Source organism: Acipenser ruthenus, chromosome 3 (genome assembly GCF_902713425.1).
Source record: "Acipenser ruthenus chromosome 3, fAciRut3.2 maternal haplotype, whole genome shotgun sequence".
Classification (NCBI taxonomy): Eukaryota; Metazoa; Chordata; class Actinopteri; order Acipenseriformes; family Acipenseridae; genus Acipenser; species Acipenser ruthenus.
Window position 1 is genome coordinate 17,256,137 of NC_081191.1, and position 12,513 is coordinate 17,268,649.

General features: G+C 39.3%; 1 protein-coding gene across 3 annotated transcripts in view; it reads right to left on the reverse strand.

Annotated features, from left to right (window-relative positions):
* LOC117394447 (neurocalcin-delta) overlaps nt 1-12,513 on the reverse strand; it is an 85,619-nt gene that overhangs the window by 35,248 nt on the left and 37,858 nt on the right. The window contains exon 2 of one of the 3 annotated variants that reach the window (XM_059012632.1): nt 10,679-10,731. The gene's annotated coding sequence lies outside the window, so the exon portion shown is untranslated. Of the gene's footprint in view, nt 1-4,598; nt 4,738-10,655; nt 10,732-12,513 lie in introns of those variants that run through there. The other 2 variants (XM_033992731.3, XM_033992732.3) reach the window with 2 other exon arrangements.

Consider the following 12,513-nt stretch of genomic DNA (forward strand, 5'->3'; position numbering starts at 1 on the left):
TATTTTTAGAACACATTAAAGTACCGAATCCATATCTATTTGAAACCCAAAAGGCTATTTTTTTTGTCAGTATTATAAAATACTATATGATTTATACATGTAGGAGAATGCAGAAAATCCACAACAAGTATTACTTTCCTTAGGAAAAATAAATAAATAATAATTTCACTATAAAAAATATGAGCACAAAAAAGTGTTAAATAAACACCTTGTGTAAACTATGAAACAATACAGTAAACCCTTAAGATTTAACCCTTAAGATCCTAGAACACCTGCCAGCTCTTGTTCTATGACACCATAGACAATGTGGGGGAGCTATAAAAAAAAAAGGCCAACAAGATGCTCGGATATATTGTGAGAAGTGTTGAATTTAAATCAAAACTTTACAATGCATTAGTAAGACCTCACCTAGAATATTGTGTTCAGTTCTGGTCACCTCGTTACAAAAAGGATATTGCTGCTCTAGAAAGAGTGCAAAGAAGAGCAACCAGAATTATCCCGGGTTTAAAAGGCAGGCTAAAAGAATTGAATCTATGCAGTCTTGAACAAAGAAGACTACGCGGTGATCTGATTCAAGCATTCAAAATTCTAAAAGGTATTGACAGTGTCGACCCAGGGGACTTTTTTGACCTGAAAAAAGAAACAAGGACCAGGGGTCACAAATGGAAATTAGATAAAGGGGCATTCAGAACAGAAAATAGGAGGCACTTTTTTACACAGAGAATTGTGAGGGTATGGAACCAACTCCCCAGTAATGTTGAAGCTGACACCCTGGGATCCTTCAAGAAGCTGCTTGATGAGATTCTTGGATCAATAAGCTACTAACAACCAAACGAGCAAGATGGGCTGAATGGCCTCCTCTCGTTTATAAACTTTCTTATGTTCTTATGTTCTTACCACTGCTCTGTCTTGTTGACAAGATGCAGAAGTAGCCGCTATATAAAATGTTAAATATGGGTACCCACAGGCACCCCGGGCTCTAGGGGGTTAAGCAGCCCTCCATGGCCATGGCTTTTGCTGACCTGTGACTTCTCTGTAAAGTAGCCAACAAAGACAGCTCTAGAAAACAGCCAGGGCAGCGGTTAGCAGCTACGATGGAGCTTCTTTAGGTTATAGAATTTTCACTGTCAGCGTGTGTGTGTGTGTGTGTGTGTGTGTGTGTGTGTGTGTGTGTGTGTGTGTGTGTGTGTGTGTGTGTGTGTGTGTGTGTGTGTGTGTGTGTGTGTGTGTGTGTGTGTGTGTGTGTGTGTGGGCGGGCGGGCGGGCGGGCGGGTTGGGTGGGGGAGGAATACATTTGCTTTGTGAAACTCTTCAGGTCGGCACAAAGCTTTTTCACAGATGAGAGCTTGCTGAACAAACCCAGTGCTGGCCATCTCATTTTTATTCCCAGACAGGTTTACAACGAAACCAGGGATGGCAATATGAAAAGATTGACGTTTTGTTTCCACCACTGAAACTTCGTGCTGTCTGCTTAAAAAGGCAGTCTGAAAGATGCTTTGAAAAAAGGTGCTTATCAAACCAACCAAATTACACACAAACTAAAAACAAAACTACATGGTTACTGTTTGGTTGCTTTTGTTAAATTCACTGACACAGCTTACAATTTGAAGACACAACAATTTCCCTCTGGACACTTATCACTCTTCCTTAAATGCGCTTTACTTGCTCTTATCTGCCCCCTATTTTACTGCATTTAATCCTGTACTTTAGAGTATTGTAATCTGTCACAAGAGTTATTTAATCTGTAGTATTTTGTATTTAATTATATCCTAATGTAACTATCACTGACACTGTTATCTGCTTCGTTATTGAATCGTATTTTCTCATATACTTGTACTTGCTAGAACCAAAGTCATAGTATTTTTATCTTGCTCTTAATTGTATTATTACTTGTACTGTGATTCTTGAAATGTATTTTTGTTTACAACTGTAAGTCGCCCCGGATAAGGGTATCGGTAAACATAGTAAAGATCAGCAAGGTATGGTGCAGCATATTAATAAACATAGCAAGCCACTGGCAAAGCATGGTACAAACTGTAAAAATACAGAGTAAACTTGCATCAGGGGTTGTACGACCCTATGGGTAAAACACAAGGTTAAGAATCCCCCTACTTGAATTCACGAGTTTCCTTTTTATCTGAATCCTTGCTGTGTTTTGATTTTTTTTAAATTGAATTTGTAGTTTGCTCGCTGATCACACAAGGAGACTTGTTTCAGTGTTACATTTTTTATTGGTTTACTTGTGCTCAGTGGATTCAAGAAACACTAAATAGACTTATGAGTGAGTTACTGTCCAGCCTGCGCATTGCCTGGTTGGTGAAGCAGTCCGAAAAAGACAACTGCTACGAAAAATATCACCGCTATATGAACACAGACAAAGCATGTTCAATATAATCAAAAAGACTGGAACATATACAGAACAAATACCTTTAGTTACTATTTCAGTTCAACTACAAATCAAGTACAGCTGAAGGGTGGGTTATAAGCAGTTCCTGTGCCCTATTTGCAACACAGTCCAGGCAGCGCCAAATACAGTTTTCCCTTCTGCAAAAGCAAGACACCACAGCACTTAATTCTGGTCCCCACGGGCCATTTGTTTAAAGCAGCATTTGCTTTAGGAGCCCTGCTAAAGGGTGGCAAGCCTGCCTCCAAGCACTTTGATTAAACTTGTATCAAGCTTGATTCCAACCCAGCAGGAGATCAAATAGCCACAACCTCTCTAGTTTCAACACAAAAAAGACAGCGCCTGGCTAACTCCCAATTTCTCCAGGAAACGTTGGTTCCTCCTACAAGCTGCAATTCAAATTTAAAGTGATGTTCCATACCGAAGCAGTGGAGAACACATTGATTTATGTTGTTTGTTTTTTCAGGTTTTATGAACAGGTTACAATGTTTTGTTGCAAACAATTATTAACTTCTTCTTCCTCCACCTCCCATAGTCTCTAAGGCCATGTCCACACTATGCCTTTAAACCATATTAGTTGCATTTAAGCCAGCTTAAAAGTGCTAAATAGGGTTTGCGTCCACACTACGCAGCATTTAATACCGTACTCGAGAACCGGATTCGAGACCACCTCAGGAGGTAGTCTCGAGTCCGGTTCTAATTAGATCGCATCAGGTAGTGCGGTTTATCACAAGTGTGGATGCTGTAATACCGAACTATATTTTATTGTGTATCCTCCAATATCCCAAAATGCTTTGTGCTATGTTTGGCGAAATACTCAGAGCAGGCGCCCGAAGGACTTGCTATCATATCAGTGTACACTCCGCACTAGGTATTCATTTTTATGCTTCAAAAAATCTGTCAGGACATCTCTGTTAAACTAGTGCAGAAAATAACAAAAGCACAACGTTAAATTAGGCGACTGCAAAAATGAAATGCGAGTTAAGAGTAAGATCGGGGTTGAACAAATTACGTAATTTGTCAGCTCTGTTTGAAATAAAATTAAGAGGACCGGAATTAGGCTCAGGCAAGATATGAAGGTAAAAACAAAGATTGTTTTGTAATTAACAGCTTTTTCTGAGTTTAATTATGAAACAGAATCAGATCAATTTGTTTAAAGGGACTTCACCTGATTAAAAATAAAACCTGAAAACTTCAAGCCCTACTTGTGTGTGTGTGTGTGTGTTCGGATTTACTTTTTCCGCAATACTTGTTATATTTCATATATGCAATATGGACCTCTGTTAATATGGGGCATAACACATTATTTTAAAATAAAATACAGTGCATGGTGGGATACTATCGTATTAATTTCCACGGTTCGTTGCGCTGCTGGGAATTGTAACTGAACTATTCTAATGGTGTGTGGACGCATTAAGCCTGACTAAACATGAAACGGTACTTCAGTGTGGACGCTTTGAGCTGGATTAATTAGAGCGGTTTCGAGTACGGTTCTCGAGATCGGTTATGTAGTGTGGACAGGGCCTAAAGCAGTCGTTCTCGGACTGCGTTTCCTGTCTCCTTGTTTAACTCTGGGGAGATTTATTTAGTATTAGCTTGCAGCAGGCAGAGGAAAAAAATGAAGCTGCCAAGAGAACACAGTGTGCTGAAATACAGAACTGTATGTCTTCTCTTTAATCCCCTATGTATTTCCTTCTTGTCTAATCCACATATCTTGGCATCCCCCAAGACAGTGCTTCTGTTAGTTATGACAAAGCTGCCTGCTAGTGAGAGCTGTATATCTTGGCAATGCACAGCATCTTCCCACTTACAAGCACATCAAAACCCCTGTGTTTCTTTCTCAAACAAAAGATAATATTATGGGGTGGAAGGTGCCCCTCCACCCCCGCCCCCGATTCCTCAAAGTATTGTCATGCAGATCAGAGGAAAAATAATGGAAATTCCTGTAGCCACGCTGCAACTCTCACTGTTAAAGAGTAGAATCAAGGCTTTTTTTATATATATTATTATTATTATTATAATGGAAATTCCTGTAGCCACGCTGCAACTCTCACTGTTAAAGAGTAGAATCAAGGCTTTTTTTATATATATTATTATTATTATTATTATTTTTTTTTACAACTAGAATATATAAAAAAGACAACACTCATGAGGAACACTAACCCCAGTCACAACACAAAAGCTAAAAGCTTACCTCAGCTGAAAAAAATGAACTTTACCACTTCATTCCCCGGTAGTTCCCAAACAACTGACAGCAGCAGGAACAGGAACACAAAACTCCACAAGATTCTTAGAAGCCTGGCTTTGGTTCTTTAGACGGAGTCGCAAACTCTGCCTCTTGCTGACGTCAAAGTCCCAGTCACATGCTCAGATAAAAAGCCAAAAAAGAGAGCCTCGGTTGCCTTGGCAACAGGAACACTGCACTGTAACGATATCAATAGGTCATCTGTCACACTGTGTGGACAGAAAAAAAAACACCAGGCTTTCTGTCAACCCAAAAAGAATTACAAAAAAAAACTCCCAAAAGGCTCAAAGTTATAACATATAATGGTCCCTAAGACAGTAGTGTTTAATAAAACCAGTTTGGATTCAGTTAAGCCCCAGAAATGTATATTTGTGTGTGCTTCTCGGACTGCAATACATGTAATTCAGTTTAAACAAGATATACAACACATTCATGCACACAAAGCCATTACTGCTGTTCTGAAGAGATGTTCAATTTAAAAAAAAAAAGTACAAAAAAGTTATTCTTAAGCTGGTAAGATAACAGCAATAAATGATACCAGAGATACCATTTGTTTATACAGGACTAGTACAAAAAGAACAGTTATAACGACAAAACAAAATAAAAAAAGAATAGTGTACTGTACACATGACAGCTTCTAAGAGAATTAACCTGTATTTCAGTAACAGACTTTGTTTTGCTCTGTTGAAATGTTTAAACAGAGCAAAAGAAAGTCTATGTTACTGAAATACTGGTTGATTCCCTTAGAAGCTGACAATACATTTCTACACAAAGGGCAATAAATAAATTTAAAAATTGCTTTCGGATTAGTCCATGGAAATCCTGGTCTCTCTTCCGCAGATGAGAATTATTTTTAAAATCTCTACTGCATATCGCTTGGCTTTCCCAAAAACAAACCGTCCCCCATTTCTCAGATATTTGCATACAATGGAACACATCATGTCATGTTACAAGTACTGCTAACTAACCAGTCCCTGGAATTGTATAAGAACATAAGAAAGTTTACAAACGAGAGGAGGCCATTCGGCCCATCTTGCTCGTTTGGTTGTTAGTGGATTATTGATCCCAGAATCTCATCAAGCAGCTTCTTGAAGAATCCCAGGGTGTCAGCTTCAACAATAACTCATAAAAAAAAAAACTATTGTACCATATAAAATGTTAGGCATGTGGTTTTCAGAAGCCAGAGGAATTAAAACTAAAGAAAAAAATGGGAATGACCTGCATTATTTCATAATTTCCCATTTAAATCAACAGTAGGGAAATCTCCTTAGAACAGAACATCACACTTCTTTAAATATTTACCGAAAGGTCAAATGGTCAAATGTCAGCTCTGCCTGCCACACAAGCATAGCAGAACTGTAAGACAACAGTAAACTTTTAACAGCTTGCTTGTTTGTTTGCATTGTATTTTATAATAAGGATGCCGATTGACTGACTCAGTTGTACAAATATAAAAAAAGGTTCTTTGAGGAATTCTAAAAGCCATCCAGCAGCATCCAGCTTGACTGTCCAAGGTATTTACGCAAGCAAGTTCACATCTTTCTTTAAGAAGCACTGTCTGAGGGGCTCCCGAGTGGTGCATCCAGTAAAGGCGCTCCGCGCGGAGTGCAGGATGTGCCCTATAGCCTGGAGATCGCAGGTTTGAATCCAGGCTATGTCACAGCCGAATGTGACCGGGAGTTCCTAGGGGGCGGCGCACAATTGGCAGAGCGCTGCCCGGGTAGGGAGGGCTTAGGTCGGCAGGGGAATCCACGGCTCACCGCGCATCAGCGACCCCTGTGGCCGATAGGGCGTCTGTGGTTCTGCAGTGGAGCCGCCAGATCTGTGTTGTCCTCCGGCACTATAGGTCTGGTGGCATTGCTGTGGATCTGCAGTGCGAAAAATGACGGCTTGGCAGGAGCACGTTTCGGAGGACGCGTGTTCCAGCCACCGTTTCCCAAGTCGGCGGGGGGGTTGCGAGCGGTGAGCCGAGGATACAGATAATAATTGGGCATGCTAAATTGGGGAGAAAACCGGGGTAAAAAATTGGCGACGACTAAATTTATATAAAAAAAAAAAAAAAAAGCACTGTCTGCGTATGCTGTATGAAGATACAATGATAACGAAATAATAAGTTCATGGCAATTATATACACCAGTAAGGGGCAGATTAAACACAAACATACTGTATCTGTGTTATTTCCCTAGTTTATGGCTCTATTTAATCAAACTTTCAGATATAAAAGGACAACTCCTGAGTGCAAACTAAATTCACACAAATCACCTTCAATTTCAAAGAACATATTGTATGTGTCTCTGGACGGTTGCTGTAGGACAGGCAAGATTGCTTGAATCCCCCTCTAAGCCTTTTGTCTCATTTATATGAATATAGGAGACATCATATAGTATACCAACAAAAGCTGTAAGTGCAAGTATAGCATTTGTTTTTTTTTAAGTTTGAAAAAAGTTTATGAAGTCTCTTACAGACTAGAGCAGTTCTATGGTAACTCTGAAAGAATCCATTATTTGTAAAATCACAAAGGGTTTGATACCTTGCCACATGAAACCATTTCTGCCACACTGATAAATAAACATGCCATTCAATTTATGGGGTCAAATCGGCCTGTGTTTTGTATCTATATGTTACAGTATGTTGAAAACAACATTAGAGATTACACCAAAGGCAAACGCACACTCGGGTGTTATTTTCACAAAGGTATTTTTTTTTTAACAAAGAATGTGGGTATTAACCAGCAAAAGACAAATACATCACACACACATACTCTGAAATACAGTAATGTAATTCCAAACATTCATCCCAAGTTTTAGTACCCTCCCAACACTGTAAGATGCACCAAAAACCTGGTTAGTACTGATCGCTATTGTGGGGCTATTCAAATGCAGCAGTATCAAAACTACAACTGGTGACCGGAGTACAGTATGGGTATTTTCCTCAATCCATTTATAACCCACAGCTGCACAAACTGCTAAAGCTGTCTCTGAGGGGTGTCAAGATCAGGTTATTGGAGTGTTCCTCCACTGCATGTGAAAAACTCCAGGGATGCACAGAATGCTGCAACTTTTCTTTTCTCCTCATTCTGGAAAGCCTCATTTAAATACCATCTGGGCTTTCTGTGAATAGAGACTTGAGGCCCTCCCTGTCGAGGAGTAAATGAAAGGTCAACCAAAGCTTTCAGTAGCAAAAACACCCCCATGCTATAACAGATGTGTATACAACTATAGGAATTTATAGGAATGGAAAGGAGTTTACAGGCATTTGGGTGGGGGACGAAAGTGTAGAACACAGGGAACAAATAAACCAGTTGCTGAAGTTTATCTAGCCTTTAAACGAAGTATATTCTAAAGCGGACGTCTTATTTTTCCAGAAGAATCCCAGGAAAAAAAGGGGAGAGCAAAATGAAAAGGGTGGACCAAACACTAGTTTTGTTAGAAACTGCAGTTAGGCCTTTATGAGAGGGCCTATTATGTCTTATGGAGCCCACAGACAAAAAGAAAAAGAAAGGAGCTGAGTAAAGTGGAGGAGGACATATGCAAACTAGAAACAGAGCATGCTGTCGTATCTACTACACATCATGTAGGCGACATCAGACACAGGAGGCCTTCTACATATGCTTTGGAGCTGTCCAGTTCTAAAGAATTCTAATGTTAGAATTTCAAATTCCACCTGATCCCAGAATATGGATTCTGGGGTGATGCAGTGTTGTTGAACCAGTTGAGCAATTACCAAAAAATGTACAGTATACCACTCTCAATGGCTGCTAAAAAACGTATTCTTGTTTATCAGAAGTCAGAGCACCCTCCCCCTCGAACTCAATGGCTGAGAGAATTATCATATTGTACCCCTGAAAAAATGTGGTATAATATTAGAAACATAATTAAGAGCTCTGTTCTAAGATGCAACACAGGGTCAATGTATGAAAGGCACTGGGTAACTGCATTTTATCGTTGCAAAAACAGAAAACAATAAAAATATCATTTAAAAAAAAGAGAAATTGCAGTTCGGAAAAAAAAGTGCTCTGGGACAAAAGCTTAGTAAATCTGCAAGTGTGTTAATGCTAATGCCGTTCAGTAAGGATTTCCAATCACACTTTCAGGATCCTGTTCTTAATTATTGAGTTTCCCAGTATACAGCCTGGTTCCAACCAGGTCTTTAATTGTTCAATCGAATAACTAAGGACCTGCTTCAAACAGGATCCTGGATTGGAATTGCAATAAGTGAGTACCACTGCCTTATAGGGAACTGTACACGAAAGGTACCACTAACACTTCATTCTTTAGTCCTATAGGCATTCTTATCCAGGCATTCTGTACCTTCTTGTGTGTGTGACACAGACTTGTGTCTGACTCCAATGAGATAAGATATTTCAAACCTTAACCGGTAGTAAAATCTTAAACCTCCAAAATAAATACAAATAATTACCGAAACAAACCAATAGCCCTCCAGCTAATTATAAATAAACAGTAGCATGTACTAACACTGGCCCTAATAATTAGGTAATGACAGCATTAAGGCAGTTAATTATCCCCAGGGGGAGGCCAAGGGCGCCTAATGGACCTGATAAGCCATTACCTAACTGCATATTGAAGTATTGCATAGGTCTTCAATCACCACCAAAAAAACAGTCAGGCACAACAGGAGAAGAGAAAAACACAACTGAAGTGCTTCGAATTTCCTGGATAGAACACATTATCACAGATACTGAGAAACTGCTAACAAAAGGGTCGAATTATAATGACACACAAATGTTTAATTTAGGTTTTACACACTGGCACAAAGGACTTGGGCTTCAACTCCATTCTCAAATAAAGCCCTTTGCTGCTAACAGTTCTGTGCGTCTGTGCAGGAACTGAAATCATCAGGCTCCAGAAAAGTAGACTCCTTCCCAGCTTAGGGATGCAAAACTTAAATAATGTAAGGCTCCTTTGGATTCCTGCCTAGCTTAGATTAATAAAAGTGAAGGACATTTGCCCCCCCATAATGATTCTAAATAAATAACCCTACTTACTTACTTACATACCTGTGTATGCTGTGTCTTATTATTTGATATAACACGCTCCTATGTACATCATAGATTACTGTACAATGTACTACAAATGGGAAATAAAGGTGCATGGTATACTGTACACAACAAGCCGTTACACTGCTGCAATCAAATTGGATGCTGTATTTGGTCACATAAATGTCTGAAGAGAACTCTCACGTTCTGTTCACTCTGGGCAGAGTTTCGTTTTATCATCAAACAATCGAGACCTGTTTCAGTGGCGTGATCTCCCGTAACAGCTGCATGCACCGTACTTATCTTATCAGCGAGTCCAGAGAGTACTGACTGTAATCTGCGACTCAAGCACTTAATCACTGACTCCTAAACTATTCAGCCAACATAAGTCATAAAATACATCACACGGTTTCTCATTCATGATTTATCCAGTGGACAACAGGGTTTTCCTTTGATGTATTCTGTCTGAGGCATTTGTAAATCAAAGGGAGCGCTGACTGGCTTGCTTGCCTGAATCTCCCTGGTGCTGGCACATAACTAAATTGTTTTAATATTTAGCACTATAGTGTTAGCTAGTGCATCAGCTTTTCTTCCCAAAAGCAATTCTTAGCAATCAGTTCTTCAACAAACCTCATTATATCGATTCCTGAAGAAGGAATTCATGTTTCAAAAGCAATGCTAAATAAAGTTTATGGAAACACGAACCCCCTTCACCACCCCCCCCCCCCCCTCCTCCCCCTCCCTCCGCCTCCGCCTCCTCCTCTGCCACAACCACCACCACCTGAGGTCTTCCTGTCTACATTCAAATAACCTCAGGAAGAGGGAAAATAACTAAGGAAGCTATAGAATCTTTGTAGAGCAGTGTGACAGAGAAAGAATTGTCTGCACAAAATGACAGAACTTTGAAGATGCATACACTTCAAAATGATCATTCATGACTACATTAGCGCTACACATTCATTTTTACACTTCCATAAGTGAAAGAAAAAAAAAACAGCAGAGGTACTCACAGATTGCAGAAACGGCTCCTCACCTGCTTCTGCTGCTCACAGGGGTGCTAATTGCAAACTGTGCGACTCTGGTAATCTGCAAAGAAAATTAGCAGATATTTAACATAAAGTCAGCTAATTAATGAGCATTTAATAGCATGGCTTATTCAGTCATGCTTAGATCATTAGTCATAGAGATTAACAGGGAAACAGATCTATGAGATTTCTAATTGAAGGTGACACATTGATGAGTTGGGGGGGAAGGGCATGATACTGTAAATAACAGCATAAACAGTTTACTGAGGACAACATCTGCAGAATTCTTTGTGAATTAAAAGTAAAACTGTTAGTGTTCCCTAACTAGTAATAAAATAATCTAGGCAAAACTGAGTCTTTAAAGTAACGTTTAAGTCATTTGTGCCCAATTTAATTTAATTGAGGTGTTTAAATTAGGAAAAGAAAAGTCCTGGTTGGAACAAGGGCCTAGATTGGAATGGACTGGAAGAGCCAAAAGCAAATGACACTGATATTTACATTAACATTACATTGCATTTACTTCTAATTCATGCTGCTTGGTAACACTTCAGATTATAGGAGATACTACAAATGCATGTAAATACGGGTGGAACAAGTGAGGAATTACAGTCCATGGAAACAACTTGCGCCCTGGTGTTTCCAAGCAATTACATCAGGAAACAAAATGATCACAAGACCGTTTCCATGTAATTGTGCAGTGGATACCAAGCAGAGCAGGAATCATTAGTAATTACATCGCTATTCATGTCCTGTAATCTAAAATGCCACTAGCTTCTTTCATATAGTACAGCTATGGCTATGAGATAGAATTGAAAAAAAACCCCTAAATGAACATAATTTAGATCTTTAACCATATTCCTTCAAATTTAAGACATACTGTTTGAGCCATTTTTTGCTTCTCAAAAATAGCCTGCATCTTAAATTTGAGTATAATGATGCATGTATTAAAAATCGGCAACAAAAGACGTGACTACCCGAGTACACAAACAGCAACGTGACTGACTAACAAGAAAAGACAAACAAAGACGTCACTGCCCGAATACACAAGCAGCAACGAGACTGACTGCAGAGAAAAACAAACCAAAACGTTACTGCCCGATCTCGAATCCTCCATGACATAAAGTACAGGCAGCCATTTTCAAAGAAGCATCATTAGCTTCCTGAGGAATTCAAAGAGAAGATTTTTACAATTTCAGCGGTTCTAACGAACAGTATCAGCTTGGACAGATCAGAAATGCTGATCAGACCCCCGTATTTTTCGACATGCCAAGCAATACCAGAGTTCACAAATTGGAAGAAATGCAGGTGTGAATAATCATGACTGGAAATGAGAAGCAGCACATAATTGTAATGCTCTGTGTGACAGCAAATAGCCGCAAACTGCCTCCATGTGCGTAATTGAGACTGTATCTCTGTAAATGCATATTTATTTGATGTTTTAGTTTTTCCTCAAATTGAGGGTGGGAAACTTAGGTTGCGTCTTAAATTTGAGGGTGTCAAATTTGAAGGAATACGGTATTTAACATCATGTAAATCAAACATTTTTCCATTTCTGTCACTTTTTCATTAAGTATATGGAAAACTACAAAGCGGTATGTAATTAATTATGTTAACATAGCATTATTCAGCAGGTTTCATCTGACTTTATGAAGCAAAATTAGTTAATTCTGTAGGATGATGCAAAACTTGGCCATAACTGTACATTGGACTAAGACACAAAAGAGATGCCTCCATCTCTGAGCAAAGCAGGTCATTCACTAGCTGAAGTCACCCATCATTAGGCAGCAATGTCAGTAAAGTGTCATGGTGATGAGAAATGTGACCTGCTTAAAGATGCAGGCCA